Source organism: Manis pentadactyla, chromosome 16 (assembly GCF_030020395.1).
Source record: "Manis pentadactyla isolate mManPen7 chromosome 16, mManPen7.hap1, whole genome shotgun sequence".
Taxonomy (NCBI): domain Eukaryota; kingdom Metazoa; phylum Chordata; class Mammalia; order Pholidota; family Manidae; genus Manis; species Manis pentadactyla.
In genome coordinates this window covers 32,459,593-32,478,158 of record NC_080034.1, presented here as the reverse complement: position 1 = coordinate 32,478,158, position 18,566 = coordinate 32,459,593, and the positions used below count along the sequence as shown (strand labels likewise).

At 51.4% G+C, this 18,566-nt stretch overlaps 1 protein-coding gene and 1 long non-coding RNA gene across 3 annotated transcripts in view; one reads left to right on the top strand and one right to left on the bottom strand.

Moving 5' to 3' along the window:
- LRFN2 (leucine rich repeat and fibronectin type III domain containing 2) overlaps positions 1-18,566 on the bottom strand; it is a 176,956-nt gene that overhangs the window by 98,584 nt on the left and 59,806 nt on the right. The window lies entirely within an intron of this gene.
- On the top strand, positions 1,976-13,581 carry LOC130681308 (uncharacterized). The gene is made up of 3 exons (XR_008994357.1): positions 1,976-2,216; positions 11,348-11,608; positions 13,194-13,581. It is a non-coding gene; the product is annotated as an uncharacterized LOC130681308 (long non-coding RNA).

Below are 18,566 nucleotides of genomic sequence, written 5' to 3'. Positions count from 1 at the left end.
GATGTTACTGATAGTACAGGTGAAACTATTAAACATGATGTATTTAAAGATTTAATGTCATGGGAAAATGAACACCATAAAATGTTAAATGAAAAAAATTGAATCTCTCTCTATATATATACAGATGGATATAGATAAATAAATTATATATATGTGTATATGTATGTATATGTGTCTATATATGTCTAACATAATCTAAATATTATTTACTATTATATATAATATTTTCATTTAAAAAGACTGGAAGAAAACAAAATGTTAATAGAATTATCTAGAATGAATGGGATTATGGGTAATATTTTATACTTAACTACATTTTCTGAATTTTCTACAATAAGCGTTGGTTTTTAAACAATCAGATTCAATTTTTAAATTGTGTGAATCTAGGATGCTTTAGGCCAGAATACTCCAAAGTGTAGACTCAGTCCTGCACCAACATGCTGTCTCTGCCCCCAGTACTCTGGCTTGGGGGTCTCCTTCAGAGGGACCATGTAAACTTGAGACCAGGTGTCCTTATGAGTGTGGCAAGGTGAGGGCAGAAACCCTCATGGAATTGGGGGTTGGGTCCTAGGGGAGTGGAGTCTGAGAATCGGGGGGCAAAGAGGCACTCTGGGGAGTCTGAACCTTCTGCTTTGTGTATGTGGGTTTTATCTGAGGTTCCCTCACTGAGTGCACCCTGATTCTACATGACTGGCCTTGTGCTGAGCCCAGTAGAGATCCAGAGAGGGTGTGACCTGTTCAGGAGACAGAAGCGACTATGTGCAAATAGAACTATGTAGAGTGTTAAGTGACAAAACAGTAACAATAGCAACCTTGCCATTTGTAAGGGCCCAGCGGGCTCAGATAGACATACTGTTGCACATACAACTTCATTAATTCCCACCTATAGCGACCCTATAGTGGATTGTGGTCACCCCTGTTTCCCCGATGAGGAAGCCAAAGCTCAGAAAGCTTCAGCGAGTTGTGTGGGGCCAGCTTACAATAGAAGACACCACAGAGCATTCAGACACCCTGGGCACAGGGTGTGCACCAAGAGCTGTGGGGTGAGGGTCACCCCTAGGGCTTCAGGGAAGACTTGAAGGAAGGGAGGAATTTCAGAGGCAGAATGGAAGCCTGTGGGCTGTCAGGACCAATCTGAAAAGAAAGGGCTACAGCTACCAGCCCTTGGAAAATACTTGCCCGTGTCCATAGGAGGCCAGCCGCATCCCCTCCTGTCCCTCCAGCTGCCGGTCCTGGAGGAATGGGGTAGAGGGAACTGGAAGTAAGGCACAAAATGAACCTTTACTCATGGCTGACAGGTGTTCTTTGAGCCCAGCTATGTGTCCATTCTGTTACACTATGTGCCCCACAGCCCAGAGCAGTGATGAAGCTCTAGGGCCTCGGTAGGTATCTGAGGAGTGAAGACTAAATGCTCCGTGGCTGTGCTAGGTACCGGGATGGTGGGAGGGGCACCTGAGGTGGTGTCTGCTCCCATGCAGCTGAGTCCAGAGATGAAGACAGAAATAGTCAACCAGCACACCAGGGGGCAGGCTTACAGACCGAGGAAGTGTTCTGAAGGCAGGGCCCATGGTTCTATCAGAGAAAGTAACAAAGGAGCAAGATCAGGCCTGGGTGGGTACATAAGCTGTGAGAGAATGTTCCCTGCGGAGAGGACAGCATGTTCCAAGACTACAGAGGAAGCAAGCCCATGAGGGGGACCGAGAGGACATAGGGCCTTGTGGCTCGAGCCCAGACAGCGAGAGGGGGAAGAGGGTGGGCGACAAGGAAGGGGGGCAGATGTGCCCAGCCTTGAGGGCCATGACACAGATTTGAGAAGTGACCTCAAAGCAACAGGAAACCAGCACAGTGTTCTCAGTGGGGTGCGGGATGGGGGCATGACGTGTGGTGTGGCAAGTGGATTGAGCGGGCATGGTACTGCAACACCCATCAAGAGGGCTAAAGGAGGAGAAAAAGAGAAGTGCCTGAGTCCAGAAGCTAACTGAGAGGTGAAAATGACCCGGCAGTAATGGATTGACTGTAGAGCAGGAGTGGAGGGGACTGCTGACAAAGACCCTCAGCTTCCTGCTTGTGCAGCAGGAGGACGGCGGTGCCTTTAGCTAGGAGAGAATCCTGGAAGGCCACCATGCTGGAGAAGGCCACAATTCCATGTGGACAGGGGGTGTGGGGCACCTTGGAGACACCCAGGAGAGATGCTGAGCAGGCAGCTGAAAGAACAGGTGCGGCTGAATATACAGGTGTGGGGCCCAACAGAGAGGTCTTGCTAGGAGACACGTATCTGCAGACAGTTCACATGCAGACAGGAGATGAAGGCCGAGCCCGGATGAGCTCACCTAGGGAGAGGGCAGTAGGCCTGGCCTTGTGGAGCCCAGACACCAGTGAGTCTGTAAGAGCGCGGCCAAAGATTCCAGAGGAAAACCTGGACAGGTGCATTGGTGAAGGTGAAGGAGGATACAAGGAAGGATGGAGTGGGCCGTAGGGTCAAAGCTCTCCGAAGTCACATAGAAAGAGGACTTTAAAATGTCCACTGGATTTAGAGACATGGAAGGTGCTGGAGATTCTGTCAGAAGGCAGAGTGAAAGGCAGTTCTGAGTGGATGTAGAAGTTAAGGGAGGGGGCTAGAGAAGAGCACCGACTCTAAGACGTTTGTGCAGAGGTGGAGAAAGGTAGGGGTAGTTGCTGGAGGGAATGTGGGATTAAGGGGCAGGAAGTAGTCCAGGACCAAGGATGACCGCACTCAGGGCTGGGGTGAGGGCCTTTGCAAGGAAAGACTAGATGTGCACAGAAAGGAAGGCTGGCAGAGAACTGCATCCATAGCTGGCTGTGCATCCAACCCACCAAGAGGCCCTAGAGCTAAAGGTTGAGAGCTGGAATTTTGCAATAGGTCCTGGATTTGGTCACTTAGCTTTGTGACCTTGGGCATGTTACTTAACTTCTTTGAATCTTAGTTTCTTCATCTGTAAATTGGCAAAATCAGAAGGCTATCATAAATGTTAAATGAGATGCAAGACATTGCAAGTGCTTAGCACAGTGTCTCATGCATACAAAGTGCTCAGTGAAGTGTGTCTCTAACCACTTCACCCACACTAAAGTGCTACTGTCATACTAAAGAAGTGGGCTTGTGAGGAAATCAGAATGGTAACGATCCATTTATGAGAGAGGAAATAGGAATTAAGGAGGAAGCACATTGTGGAGCTATGGGTAACTGAGAGCCCCCTTCCCATAGAAATCTGCCTGAGCTAAGGACAATGCAGGTAGGAAGACCACAAGCCAGAAATGTTGATGGACAGCCACCCTGCGAGGTTGAGCCTACAGCCCAGACAGAAGGCACCTGCTTTCACCAAGACAGAGAAACAGACATGGAGGGAGTCAGGACAAGTCTACTCTCCTTTACAATTCTAAGCCCTTTGTAATTTCTAAAGCTCTTTTATATAAAGAATCATATTTGATATTAGTACTCCATTTCACATTGTATGAGCCACAATGACCAAAGGCACATTGGCAATATGTGAGTGGCAGCATTGAGTCTGAAACCAGAGTCTCAAACCCTACACAAAGCTAGAGTTCCTGTCCCTACAAGTTGTCTGTGATTGTTTATAACCTGCCAGCAGGGCCTCCCAGGGCTCTGCAGGGGCAGGGGCGGTGGGCTGGTCAGTGAGATCCCTAACATGAGAAAATAGCCTCGCAGTGAGTCCAACCACCACCTTCTACAAGGAATCTCACCTGCATGTTCATTTGCTTTTTAATCATCCTCAAATACGCATTTTCACGTTACATCCTAATGGCACCCAGAGAATCATTAGGATCTGTTGCGACGTAATCCATGGCTTCGGAAGTCTCTAAGTATGTAATTTCACTCCACAACGCAGGTTTCTAAAAGTCCACAAATAACCATTTGCATGATGAAGTCACAACTCCAAAGTCAATTACAGCTATGGCTGGAGAAAATTTATTTCCTTTTTGAAAATTAAAATGTGAAATCAGGAAGTTGCCACACAAAAGCCTTCCCTTGCCTGGGTGGGAAGAGGGAAGCGAATCTGGCACCCCCAGGGGCTCTGAGTGACAGGGCTCTGTTTTGGGATCACTGGGCAGCCTGGGCTGGTGTCCTCTGGGGTGGCACTCAGAGGGGCTGGCAGTGGGACTTCACCTCGTATGGGGATGACCTATGTCGCCCCCGGCCCCACAGTCATAATTTCATGCCTCCTAATTTCAAGCTGTGATTCTCCAGGACAGACTCCTCAGCACGGCCGTGTCTGCCAGCTGGGCCGCTAGAGGCCCCAGAATCATAGGTATGTGAAGGGGTGTAGGACCTAAATGACCCAGACATTAAAGGGTGTGGCCAAGCGGCCGCTGAAACAAATGCCCCCAAGTTATTTCCCCTCTCAATATCCAGGATCCTGCAGGCTTGGCCTGAGCTCTAAGGGCCCCCTTATGATGGACCCAGATCTTTCAAGGGGCCTGGGTACTGCTTGGAACTGTATCCATTTCTACAACACCTTAGAGAGCATCTTATTCCAGCTCCCTCACCACGAGATGCAGGATGAAGGTGAGATGCCTGACTCAAGGCCACATGCATAATCGACATCGGAGCAGGTGCAGACAACCAGCCTCCTCTCTCTGAGGATAAGATGTTTTCCAGCGGAACCTGGCAATCCACCATGGTCTTATCCAGCCAATTGCCAATGAGAATGAAAGCCACCCAGATACATTTTTGGTCTCTTTTCATGCAGAGATGTGCACAGGAACTTGACTGAAGGCAGACTTCTGACCAAAATGAATCTGCTAGCTCTCTGAAGCATGAATGAAACTATTTAAAAAAAAAAAAAGCTACACTCAGAAACAGTGTGCACTGGAGCCAACCCGGCATCCTGTGTATTCTAAAATTATAAAGCTGGGATGAGAGTAGAGCCCGGGATTGTTCTCCAAGTTTAACTTGTCATTTCATTCACTTGGCACTTGGGATTTCAAGTAAGGTGTGTCTGGGCTCTGGGAAAGCGATAGGCTGCTGGCAGATCCCAGGTGAGTTCCTCTATGTTCTGGAAGTCAGTTTGCCCCCAGCTGCAGAGTCACGCTGTCTCCGCCCTATTAGAAGATTCCTTTTCCAAGATGTCACTGCCCCAAAGCTAAGGTTAGCCATACCTCCCTTTGAGAAGGAGCAGAGGACAGGGTGATAAGAATCCCTTGATTCCGAGATCAGAGTTCCAGCCCCACACTTCCTGAAACCAGTCTGGGGAGTTCAGGCAACTCACGCGCACTCTCTGAGACTCAGAGTGCTCAGATGCCACATGGGAGGAGCTGTCCCTAATCTGCTTGGTTGGGATGTGGAGCTGAAAGGGAAGGCCACAGAATTTTTAAGTTTTATACTTTAAAGGGGAATGTTGTTTTCAAATTATAAAGCACGAAACAGATCAAGTGCCACTCTTAATTTAGAAAGCATGGCACTGATAAGCCAGGTGATGGTGTCTAAATGATAATGAACTGTGGCAGGATCCTGTACAGGGGGGACCACCCTGAGTCCTGGGTTTGGAGTCGGGGGCTGGAGCTGGACGTCTGTGTAGCTCCACTCAATGTCTCTGCCTCAACAGAAGAGCCCAGACTCCTCCCAAGCCCGGTAGGCTCTTAATAAGGGCTCACTGATACGTCCACCTATTCCCTGGGCCAGACGAGCACTGCCTTGGTTTAATTCACGGTCCAAAGAGGGGTTCTCCCCTGATTCTATTATTCCCTAACAAAACACAGCTGGGATTTTGCTTACTATCATTTACCGAGTGTTTGCTCTGTGTCAGAGATGCACTCCACCCCGAGCACACAGCATCTCCTTTAATCTTCCCAACAGCCTCCATCTTCAGGAGCTGAGGCTCAGAGAAGGTCAGCAACACAGCTGGCTGAGGATGGGGGCCACAAAGAGTCCCCGCTCTTGGACAGAATGCCAAATGGCCTCTCGTAAGTCTGGGCAGTTTCTTGAGACCCTCTGCATCTTAGTTTTCTCTTCTGAAAACTGGGTGGAATGATGTTTCTCACTCCTTGTTTTGAAGAGGAAATGAGGACATAAAGGGAGAAAATGCCCGGCCCCGTGCCCGGCTCATTGCAAGTGACAAAAAATGCTGGTGACACCTAATTTAGTTTTGACTCGTCTTGTTGGCCATGTCTCTAAGTTGTTTCGGAATGATCTGCTCATAAATGGCTCAGCCCGTGAAAAGTTTCAGGTTCTCTCTGAATCTAATGAAACCTCAAGTCACACCTAGAGCCAGGCATTCTGATTCTGATGCCACAATGATAGTAAGATGAATAATGGCTAACAAACATTGCAGACCTTTTAGGAGCCAGACACCTGACAGCCATCATAACTGTCCTGAAGGCAGAAGCCTATCTCCCCACTGGAAAGGTGAGGAAACTGAGGCATGGAGCAGGCTAGGAACCTGCAGGACAGCAGGGGGGTGAGAGCAGAGATTCAGGAATTGGGTTGAGGTGGTGCCCCAACAGCTCTGTCCCTTCCTTAGCTGATACCTTGGGCTAGTTGCCCACCCTCTGAGTTCCCGCCTTTCTCCCAGGCTTGGATCTGATCATCAACGCAGTGCTGGCACCTAGAAAATCTATACATTTTAACATTTTTAACAGCTATTGTTTTTCCTGCCATTGGACATGCCACCAGGAAGGGGCAGAGCCAGGCTTTGGCCCCCAGCCCAGCCTTTCCGCCCTGCCCCATTCGAGGGCCCCCTCTCTGTCTGTCTCCCACCCCACACCTCCTAGTTTAGCTGCCCATTTGCCATGCTGCCAGGCTGTTAGCACATGCAGGAGGTATGGAGGTCTGCAGAGGGGCCTGTCCTACAGTGGGGTGGGGACCCGCTGGAGAGGACCCAGGTATCTCCCCTGTGCCCAGGGAGGCTCTGCCCCTCCCCAGGCCTCCGGCAGCATGGGCTCTGGAGCCCACTTAGATGTAAATACTGCTCCACCACAAGCAGGTAGGCCACCTTGAGCAAGTTGCCTTACTCCTCTGTGCCTTTGCTTCTCCCTGGAAAATGAGGTTCTCTTCCCCCTGCAGGGCCCTCATTGGGGGAGGGTGGGGCAGGGGGCTCTTCACTCACTCACCTACTCTCTCATTCAGACATTTCAGAGCACCTACCACGGGCCAGTGGGCTCTCTTCCTGAATGACCCAGCTGGGAGGACACCCCCACAGCTTCCTTCCCCAGCTCTGCTAGAACCTCCCACTTGCTTTCTAAGTATAATCTTGCTCTCTTAATACACGTGAGTTTCTGCCTGTGTTTTTCCAGGCAGGATTGCTCATTGGAAAGAGCACAGGCTTTGGTCCAGCAAGCCTGGGCTGATGGTCACCTTCAGTAGCTCTGCGATACCGGGACACATTTCCCAGAGGTGGGGTTGTGACCCATTTGTGGGCCATGAACTCAGTGTAGTGGGTTGTGCCTGGCATTAAAGCATAATGAAAGAGCAGAGAGTGGAATAAAATGGCACAGACAAGAAAGTGCACTGCCCAGAGTAAGGGGTGAGCATACATGTGTGTGCGCGCAAGTGAGCTCTGGGTTGTGATGTGAAGTGCATGAATTACTATGGGATGTGGTCAAGGAAGTTTTTAAGCCACATGCCTACAGTACATAGTTTGGCTTCTCAGGCCTGTTCCTTCATCTACCATGAAGGGATTTTGTAAAGATACATTTCTAATAACTCCCCTGGTGGTCTGGAGTCCATGTTTCCTGATCTATGAGCTTCAGTTCGCAGGGAGCTGGGTCACCCCCACCCCCATATCCAAACCCTCCACCTGCTGTCAGCTGGTCAGTTGGTGAGTAAGAACGTGCATATTAGTCCCACAAACATCCGAGCAATCACCAGTCAGTGAGTAAGAAAGTGAGTATTAATCCTGCATTGTATGTATTGAGCGCCCACATCATGCCAGGCCCTGGCTTGGTGTGGGGGCACAGTGATGAGGGAGATAAGCAGGCCACTGCCCCAGGAGTTTACACCCTAGCATGGGAAACCAATAATAAATCAACAGCTACAAGCCTGCAACACCAGGCTGGGCAACACGCTGGAGGACATGAAAGCAGGGTCACGGGCAGACAGTGATGCTCTTTCAGATTGGGTGGCTGCTTTGATGTTCTATTCACGCCCAGGACAGTGGCGGGCAGAGTGCAGGGAGACTGTCTGTGACAATGACAGGACTTGGTCAGGAGGGTCAGGAAGATGGACTTCCACAGCAAAAGGAAAGGAAAATGATGCCAGACACAGAGGTCAATGCCAGCTGGGGGGCTAACTGTGGGTAGAGAGGCAAGCCGGAGTGTGGTCAGGAATCCCTTTTTGCAAGAAGGAAACGTGGAACTATTACGGGTAGTGGAGGGGATGGAGGAGGCCCCAGGGCAGAAGGCCAAGAGAGCCTGGTGCAGCAGGGCAGAGAGAACAGTCACCATGCCCCCTAGCCGGGACAATGGGGGGGATGGTGAGGAAACATGAAGGTCACACGGAGTTCACTCTTGAGCCAATAATAATAGCAACATTTATGGGGCACCCCTGTGTGCCAGGTACTGGGCTAAGCATTGCGCACGTGTTAGGTAATTTAATCCTCATAACTCATGAAGTAGATGCTACAACATTTCATTAAATCTAAGACTTTTTAGAGATGGACAATCAGTTTGGTGTCCCCAAGAAAGAAATGTTGCTGCTAATGAAGTTGTGCATGGCCGGATGCGTTCCAACCTCTAAAGACCTTGGGGTGGGTGGAACGTGGCCTGGCATCCACAGGAAGTGGGGCAGCAGAAGGCTGGTAATCGGCCAGGGGATTTGCACCCAGGCCACCCAACTCCTGGGCAAGAGTTTGGTCCCATGCCATCCTGCCTGCCTGTGGATTCCAGGGCAGGAGGGAGGCACAGGTTTCTGACAGGAGGCCTGATGGGTGTTTCAGGAAGTATGTGAGACAGATTGGAGAGGGAGAACGCCACCCAGAGGGTGACTGAGAACCATATGTAGCGGGGGAGAAAATCTAGCCAGTTCCTGCCGAGGAGGAGGAGGGTGAGGGGGAAGAAGGAATATATGACCCAAGGTTTTAATACAACGATCCTTTCCAGCCAGAACAGGGTTTTCCCTAAAGGAGAAATACAAGGGGTATAGGTTTCAATAATTCTGTCACTGACAAGGAAGGACAGGTGGAGACAGAGAGAAAGGAGGAGGAATGAGGGGACAGAAGGCGGAAAGAGGGACAAGGAGGGCAGCTACATGCAGAGAAGAGCAAGGGGGTAGGTGAGGGGTGGTGAAGAGTCATTTCAAAAGGCCCAGGTTAACAGACTCCCAAGAGAAGACGATTCTGGCTGAAGTCAGACTTTTAATTCTTAGGACCCAGATCACCAAGGCACTGATTCACACAGCATGACCAGCTTCCTGTGCAGACTAGCCACAGTCTCCAAGCCCCCACCAGCAGACCAGATCTCATGCACACGTCCCTTACCGGGAGAGGAGACCACACCTCTGGGCTGTCCTGCAAAACCCAAGACCTCGAGTCTTCCTCATCATGGGCCCAGGCGAGGACTTGACCTCCCGCTGCCCCCATTTCCTATGGACAGCAGTGCCACATCCTTCAATCCTAAGATGGTTATTTCAACATCTTAAATTGGAAAGTGTCTTACAGCCAATGCCATGCCAAGGCTTGGTCAGCAGTGACACTTCTTTCTTAGGGATACAAAAAATAAGTCTATCCTCTAATCAAAGGTGTTAGAGTCAATGAAATGTTGTAGTATCTCCTTCAGTATCTCAGACACACCTGGTGGCAAAGGCAGTCTGTCTGCTCCCGCAGGACAGGGCCCACCCTCCAGGACTGGCAGACTCCAGCCAGGAGGGCATTCTGGGCTCCATTCAGCTCTGTTGGATTCCCTCCCTTGGCAGATAGGGACTCAGCTGCACTGCACGTGAGCAGAGCAGACCCTGGATCCTTCGCGTGGCCCCACAGCTTCTAGACTCACTTTCTGAGCCAACCAGGAATAAGAAAGACCCATGGGAGGAGGCCCTGCCCTTTATGCCAAGAGAAAATGGGGACTGAAAATCCTCACCACCTTTATGTAGGAAGAAATCAACTCCAGACAGCATTCCCACACGGTGGGACAACTGTCAGCCAGGGAGACGAGAGAAAAATAAAAAGAGAGGCCCCTGGGCTGGATGCAGACAGGGGCCCACAAAAGGCCTCTGTCTCTCAGATCAGCCAGAGAGCTGGTGTTTGTTTATAAAAATCCAGACTGATGCTTCGAACAGGCATTTGTTTAGCATGTCCTCAGGGACAGGGACTTGTCAACTGTTGGGACACAGAGGTGGGGCCCAGAGCAGGTTCCCTGGAGGAGCCAGTGTGCCAGAGAGGCAGGATGCAGAGGCCATTATCTGTTTGCAAGCCCAAGCGTTCGGTAACAATTGTGCATCGAAGACGTTAAGAAGAACGGCTATGGATGTACTTACCACATCCTCTCATTGAACAAATATGTTGGATCACCTACTATGTGCTGGGCCCTGGAAATGGAGACCGGCAGGGTCAGTGACCCCTACCCTCATGGAGCCTAATATTGGATGCAGGAGACAGAGAGCAAATGGTAAACCAAGGAAATAAGGTCTGTGATACAGTCTGTGCAGAGGCTGTAAGGGCCGAGGAGAGAAAAGCCAGGGGGGAGGGGAAGAGGGGGCCCTGGGGGCAGGGGCTGCAATTGTTCAGAGTGGCAGGAAGGCCTTACTGGCAACAAGAGCAGGGAAACTTCCCCAAAGCCATGTTGAGGCTGTCTTGAAACATGGAGCTCACCAAGCAGAAGGGGGGCAGACTGAAGCCCCTCCTGGCCCGGGGAGCAATGGGTGCCAGGTCTAGAGGCTTGAAAGCTCAGGGGTGCCCAAAGAGCTGCCAAGAGCAGGGGACACGGCCAGGTCACAAGGGGCCAGCACGCCAAGCTAGAGCATTGCCCCACAGGCTGGCTGGTGGCGCCTTGACGATCTGAAGCTGAGGAGTGACACGGTCCTGGTTTGTTTTTAATAAGATGCAATGAGAACGGGCATGAAAAAGCTTTGGAAGAATGCCAGACGGCTTTCCCAAAGACTGCTCCGCAGGGTACTCGCACGAGTCCTAGGAACTCCACGTGACAGAAAGGGTTCTGTGATCCAAACAGTTTCAGCAAAGACACACACACGCATCTAGGTACATGCATACATACTATGCAGATACGTACACACCATGTTCCTTTTTTGGAAAATCACAAAGCTGATTTACATAGCAAAGGAGCTGAGGCAGTCTACAGCAAATAACCTTCCAACTTTGTCAACTGCAGCATTTTCAAACTAATTTGACTGTACAACTTTTTCATTTATCTCACCCCACAGCCTCGTGATCCCTACGAGCTTCCTGGACAAGCAGCTGACTGGGGGAAATGCTGCCAGAAGTTCCCATTCCCCAAACTGGGTTACTTCTTCCTTATGCAACCCTGTCCCTTCGGTTTCTGGCTAAAGGCCCCATTCCTAGAACTCCTCAGAGGCAGCCCCTCTCTGGCCAGCCATCTGGGCAGCCCCCTGCCTGCGGGGCCCACAGCAGGTGAACAGGGGGCCATGGGCACTCTCCACAGAGATAGCCTAACCCAACAGCAGGTAACCTAAAAGCCTTTTATTTTTTGGCATCCTGAAGTCAGTTTATTTTGACTTCGGCCTTACCTTCCTGATGTGGCCTCACTCAGACGCATGCTAAAACGAGCTTGCTTTTCTGGAGCACAGTCAGGGAAGGTGGGGCAGGGGGGGCCAGGGAGAAGCCTGGGGAAGCCAGCTGGGGAGTTTTGTACACATCGTGGCTAGTATCTCCTTCCTCAACTGCATGTTGAAAAGACCTCCAGATTGGAAAACTGTGCTGACCCAGTCCCTGAAAACAGCAGCCCCAGAGAAAAATAAGCAGAAGGTGTGATTCAGTGAGATTTGGGGTGAAAAGCGGGAGCCTGAGGGTCACAGTCATGGAGGTGTGCTGCCTGCCCGTGCGCCCCTGCCCTTTCTGTGTGTGTGCCCAACCCCCACGGCCACACCTGCATCTTTCACCTGAGGGCTGCTCTCATACCAAAGCCACTTTCCTGTCCACGTGGTAGACCCAAAGTGCCAGGGGACTGACACTCCCCAGCCCCAAGGCAAGAGGTCCCCACCAGTGCCTAGGGAATAGGGCGCAAATACCCGGTGCACCCCCACTCAAATGGTGCAATTCTGAGGCTTGCGTCTACACTGGATCCCAGGATTCCCCAGCTACATTAATCTCCAGCTACCACAGGAGGTTAAGTGACTTGAAAACCCAGGCTTTATTTCCTACCCTGTATCACCTCCCTCCCCTCCTCACATCCCATCAGTGGGTCTTGAACCCAGTTCCCACATAAACATCTTATACTCAGATCCTTGCGCAGGCTCTGCTCCTAAGGGAACCCAAATAAGAAACCCAGTGTGGCACCTCCTAGTGGGCAGGCTGGGAACAATGACCAAGCATGGTCTGAATTTTGATTGTCTCCCAGGCATTAGAGAAGGCACATGGCCCTGCTCCATCCGGGTCCTCTGAGGGCTGTGGCGGTCCCCACAGAGGCTGAATAAACCCCAGCCCTTGTTAGTATCTGCACCAAAACCATGTATACAGGGCAGGTCTGGGACGGTCACCGAGCAGACTGCACAGGGACCAAAATACCCACCAAGAAACAGGAACAAGGACAGTGAGAGAAAGACGCAGATTTCAGCAGTGTGGAGGCAGAGTGAGGCTCTGCACACACACCACTGTGGGAGGCTGAGCAGGAGGTCACCTGATTTAATTTGTAGGAATCACTGGTCGATGCCACCTGTTTTCCTAATTAAGAAATTATCCGCCAAAGGGTTTCTCCCCCTCACATCTGCCCACTGTCTTGCTGACAGGTGCCAGTCCAGGCTCCCTGACTCCTCTCACCACTGCGATCTCCCACGCGCCCTACATAGCAGTCATAGCTAATCCCACTCAAGTCTCCATGTGCCTGGAAGGTCATGGGGTGTTCAGGAGAGGAAGAATCTCCCTTGAGCACTGGGGATGAGTGTGTCCTCAGTCTGAGCCCTGTTTGCTGGGCCATGTTGGGAAGACCCCTCCAGCTCTCTGGAGCCCCTCCTCTGAGAAAAGGGCAAAGACAGGGCCCAGGGGCTGGGAACAGCTCACCTGTGTTCAGTTAGTTCTTTCCTCCTTCCACAGCCGTGGGTCCTGTGCGGCTGCTGTGTGCAAGGCCCTCTTCTGGGTGCTGGGGTATACTGACAGATGAGCCAGAAGAAGATCGCTGCTCATGCGGGGCTTAGATTCCGCTCCAGGACTTGCGGGCAAGTCCTGCCTGTGACAACGGGGCATGGCCACCCAGGTGTTCTGAAAGACCTGGTCTGGCTGCAGTACTCCCTCCCCACCCTGGATTACCAAGTGCCCAATCCCAGCCGAAATCCATTCAACTGACTTGACACGAGGTCTTCCAAGGGCCTTGCTATCAAGTCAAATTATCAGAGAGTGAGAACCATGTTTAGCCCTACCCTGTGACACATGGGGAATGAGGCTTGGTTCTGAGTAGAGGGCCCTGGTCGCACAGACACAGAAAGCTCAGGATGGGGGGAACTGATTTAGGGGGCAGATCTCTCCTAAAATGCACGCCTGCCCACTGATCCAATTTCAGATCCTTAAAATTAAAAATCATGCCGCTCCCCTGGAGTTTCACTCTGGGCAGGGTGCCAGGCCCTCTCTCTGACACAGACCCTGGACAGGGGCAGACAGGCCCTTTAGGTCTCCTTCCACTGCAGAGGCAGCTCTCCATGTGAATTTCCCTGCTTATCATGGCCACTTCATCCCAGCCAGACCCCCAGCCCAGAACGCCTCCCCACCGCCTGGGCACCTGCACCTGCAGGGCGTGGGCTCATTTCCTTACCAGTCTGTGCAAAGTCTCACTAGGGGGGTCAGTTAGCAGCCTCCCTCTCATACCCACCGGCAGCAGCACACACGCGAGGCACAGTGTAAGTGGCAGAGCTGGGGATTAGCTGCCCTTTGGGATTATCTCTGCTCTATTCGTGCAGACAACTGGGTGATGACAACAGAAATTAAATCACTCAATCAAGGCCCACAAGAGCTAAGAGGGAGGAAGTGCAAATCAGGCCAGTCCCACCCTGCCTCCTTTTGGGGGCTCATCTCCCAGCTGACCCCTCTCCAAGTCAAAGCGGATGGTAAAGTACAAAGAGCCCCAGTTGGGCATCAGGCAACCTGCTTGCTAGTCTCAGTCCTGTTCCTGATTTTACTGTGTGACCATGGGTGAATGGCTCACCCTCTCTGGGTCTCAGGTTCTTCATCTGTCAAATGAGAGGATTGGAATAGATGACAACAGGAACAATTGTGAACCCTTCCTAAGTGTGTACTATGAACTCAGCTTTGTGCCAAGCATGGTTTATGCAGCATCTTATTTGATCCCTTGCAGATTTTATTTTGTTCACTGCTCTCTCTCTCTCCAGTAACTGGCACTTAGTTGGTGACCAATAAATATTTGTGTAATGAATTATTCTGACAGCCCTATGAAGCCAGCATTACCACAAACTCACCTTCCAGAGGGGGATACTGACACACAGGAAATGATGAAAATTGCTGAGCTTATCCAGATTTAGATCTGGGTAGAGCCCAGATCTTCTGGTGGCCTGATGCTAGACCAGCACACTCACTTCCTTTTCTGCTGCCCTCCCTAAGTGATCTGCTGAACACAGATATCAAACAGGGACACAGTCTTTGTCCAATACACTCCCAAGCCCAGTCTAATAAACGTTCAATGAAAAACAGCTGGGATCATTTCTAATGTCTTTCACTGATGGCCCCACAGGACCCCTCCATGAACCTGTGCAGATAAGACAATTCAGGATACACTCATTGATCCATTTACTCAGTGCTTACTCTGAATACCTGCTGAATTCCAGGCTCTAAGGACCTGAAGATGAACGGGTCTACCCTGGAAGATTCACCTAATTACAGAGCAGGTGGTGAGCATGACCCGGGAGAAGTGAGGTCTGAACTGGGGCCGGGGGAGGAAGCAGGGATTAGTCAGGTAAAGGGAGTGAGGGTATTCTGGGCGAGGAAATGGACGTGGACAGCATGGGGGCAGCAGAGTCCAGCACCTTCGGGGTGGCTGCCCTGAGCAGTTCCAGGGGAGCAGTGGGGAGAGGCAGGTGGAGATCTGAGCAGGGCCCGCCCATGGGGACCCCCAGTGGATGTTAATCAGGGGACTTGTACCTCTCCTGCAGGGTGTTGGGGAGGGAAATGGGGCACACTACCTGGGCCAGACACTGAACTCAGCATTCTACATGTATATCAGTTCCGTTCCAGTGCTTACAACAGGGTCTGACACCTAGTAAGTGCTCGGTAAACGCACACTGAGGGAAGGAATGCATTAATTGTTCGAATTCTTATAACAACCCTTGAAAAATAAGGAAACTGAGGGTCAGAGAGGTGGAATGACATGTCTGTCTTGATAGGCAGGGAGATGAGGATTCAAACACAAGTGTGGGCCCAGATCTGCCCACCAAACCCTGCATTTATTTACGTTCTCTGCCCTAAGACTTAGAAGTGCCTCCTGTAAAGGGGCAAGCATAACGCCCCATCCTTGACTTTGGATCTGACCATACAGCTTGCTTCGGCCAATAGAATAAGGTGGACTAATACTATGCCAGTCCAAGCCTAGGCTTCAAGAGGCCTTATGGCTCCTCTTGCCTTCCTATGCCTCTGCCACTGTCAGGCCAGGAGCACGCCTGTGCTAGCCCACTGGTCCCAGGAGCTGGGTGGGGGACACGGGAGTGGAGCTGCGCAGCCTAGCCTCTCCAGTCAAGCACAACTTAACCTGGCTGCTCTCTGGGATACAAGGTTGTTAGGCAGCAACACCTGACAGATTCAACAGGCCTTCTTCGTTTCAGGTAGGAAAAGTGATACATAAAAGGTAGTCTAATAACACACAGGAGATGCAGGTAAGTCTAGGGCAGGTAGGAAAGGCTTCCCAGAGAAGAAGACATTTGAACCAGGACTGGATGACAAGTAAGGTCTGTCAGTCAGTCAACAAATACTAATTGAGCACATATTATGTGCAAAGCACTATTCTAGGCACTGGAATTTTTTAGAGAAGAAGAGAGAAGGATGGGCATTTTTAGGAGACAGGGAACAGCATGCACAAAAATACAGTGGCCCTGGGAATAGTCTGGCAGATCTAGAGTATAAAGGGTGTGTAGGACACAGGGAGGAGATGGGGCTGCAAAGGCAGGTAGGCCAGCTGGAGGAGTCTGGGCCTTATGCTCACATGGTAGAGACCCTTTAAAGGCTTTTAAATAGCATGGCAATGAGACCTGGCTTTGGTTTTAGATAGAAGCCCCTGGTAGCCATGAGAAGAGGTCAGCAAGAGAAAGGAAGGCTAACCAAGTGGAAATGCTACCACAGTTCTGACTGACAGCAGTGAGGAAGCAGGTGAGGATGGGAGCACAGAGGGAGGGTGGGCAGCTTTGGACAGGGACTGGAGAGGAGGGCAGACAGATGAATCACAGATGATGCACTGGTCTTCAGATTGGGCGACTGGCTGGAGGCTGTAGGAAAATAGGAGGAGGGTCAGTCCCAGGGTGGGGGTAGAAAAGACAACCTGGGATCATGCTGTCATTGCAGGACAGGCCCCCTTCCTTGCAGCCTTGGGTCCCACCCCGCCACCCAGCCATTTGTTGACCCACCCAGAGGCACCTCAGCTATCTTCTTCTTTCCCCTCCTTGCCACCAAGAAAGTCTCATTATGGCTCTGCTGTCCATGTGCTCTGAGGACAAGCAGCCTGCTTTGTGGGACACAGCAGTGCCAGCAAGAAGAGGGGCCTCTGGAGGCTGGGGCAGGGTAGCAGCAGGGAGAGGAAGGCAGGCAGCTGCCACGCTGCGGCCCCCCACCTCCCCATCCCCACCCATCTGTCTGCCAGGTCTCCAGTGGCAGGTGCTTGGCCAAGGGTGTGTATGCCAACCCCATGCTCCCGCTCCCTCGGAGTCTCCTCAGAGCGACAGTGCCCAGCCACCAAGGGCCAGGGGAATAGCTGCTCCGGTTCTGGCAAAGGCAGCAAAAAGCTAGAAAACCAGCCTGCTACATGCATGGAAACAGAGACCAGGAGGGAGACCATAGAGATGCAGGGAGGAGATGGACACTGAGGCCTTTAAAGACACAGAGCCACTGTCACAGGAGAGAGAGAGAACTTGAGTCAGAGAGGAAGGAGAGAGAGAGCAGGCAAGGACACTGCAGGTGAAGTCAAGTGCTAATGGAGTAGAGGGGAGAGGGAGAGAAGGGGCTGCTCCAGTCTGCCAGCAGTTGGCATCTGGGTGCATCCTGAGGGAGTGGGGGCAGGGGTTGTTTAAAGGGCCAGAACCAGGGACAACACTAAGACCCCCTTCCCAGAGGCACCAGGACCCCCAACCAGGACTTGGAGCCCAAGGCACCTGTGAATGGAGGCTGGAGCGGCCAGAGAGAGGGGGCTTCTTTGACAATTTGAAATAAAATGGCACGGTGTTCTAATACTAACAGCCTGTTATTAAAATCAAGTGCTATTTTGCAAAATGCATTTGCTAGGGAATCGCTAATTACAGGCAAGGCACATTTCTGTGTGTTGGTGCCGATTAATCCTGAACGGTTTAAGCAGTCGAATTTTATACATATAATTATCACTTGAGAAACACAGAACAGCAACAAGATGCTCTGGGGTTCTGCCCTTGAGGGACTTGGAGACCAGGGGCCATCACGGCACAGGGCAAGGAGCAGGCTGAATGGGAGGTTCAGCGGAGGAATCGTGTACTGTCAGCCTCACATTGACCACCTCCTTCTCCTACCAATCTCTTACCCTGCCTGGGGTGGAATAAAGGCTCTGATGAAGAGGGGAGGGGCCTCCTGAGCAGGGGAGGCTGGAACAGGGCTCACAGAATTGGCTGCTCACGAAACCCCACCCCTTCCCAAGCGCAGCCCCACTGTGACCCTGAACTAGCTGTGGGGTTTGAAACAAAGAGTTCATTCCATTCTCCCAAAGCCTAGGCTTTTCATCTGTGAAATGGGCTGGCTGGGGAGCATCTCTGGGATGAAGGTCACACCCCGCAACACCAGAAGGAAGAGAGAGAGTCTTTATGGGGTCCTATGGCATTGCTCAGTCAGTGGAGGTACAGATGGGCCCTCCCAGCAGAGTGAGACGTGGGTGGCATGCTGGGAGACCCTGCTGGTGAGGGGGTGGCAGGGAGCTGGGGCAAACCCACGGGAGCAAGGAGAAACAGGGAACACGACATGGACCCTGAGGGCCGACTGCCCGGTCTGAAAGGAGCGACACACCCAGGTACGAGGCAGGCTGGGCTCGGAGGGGCCCCGGGCAGGTGGGGCCATGGTGGGCTTGTGGGCAACAGCTGAGGGAACCTGGTGCTCAAGGAGGGAGCCAGTTTTCTAAATCATGTATTTTAGAAAATGAGTGCCTTTTTCTTTTTTTTTTCTTTTTATTTTTTTATTAAGGTATGATTGTATACACTCTTATGAAGGTTTCACATGAAAAAACAATGTGGTTACTACATT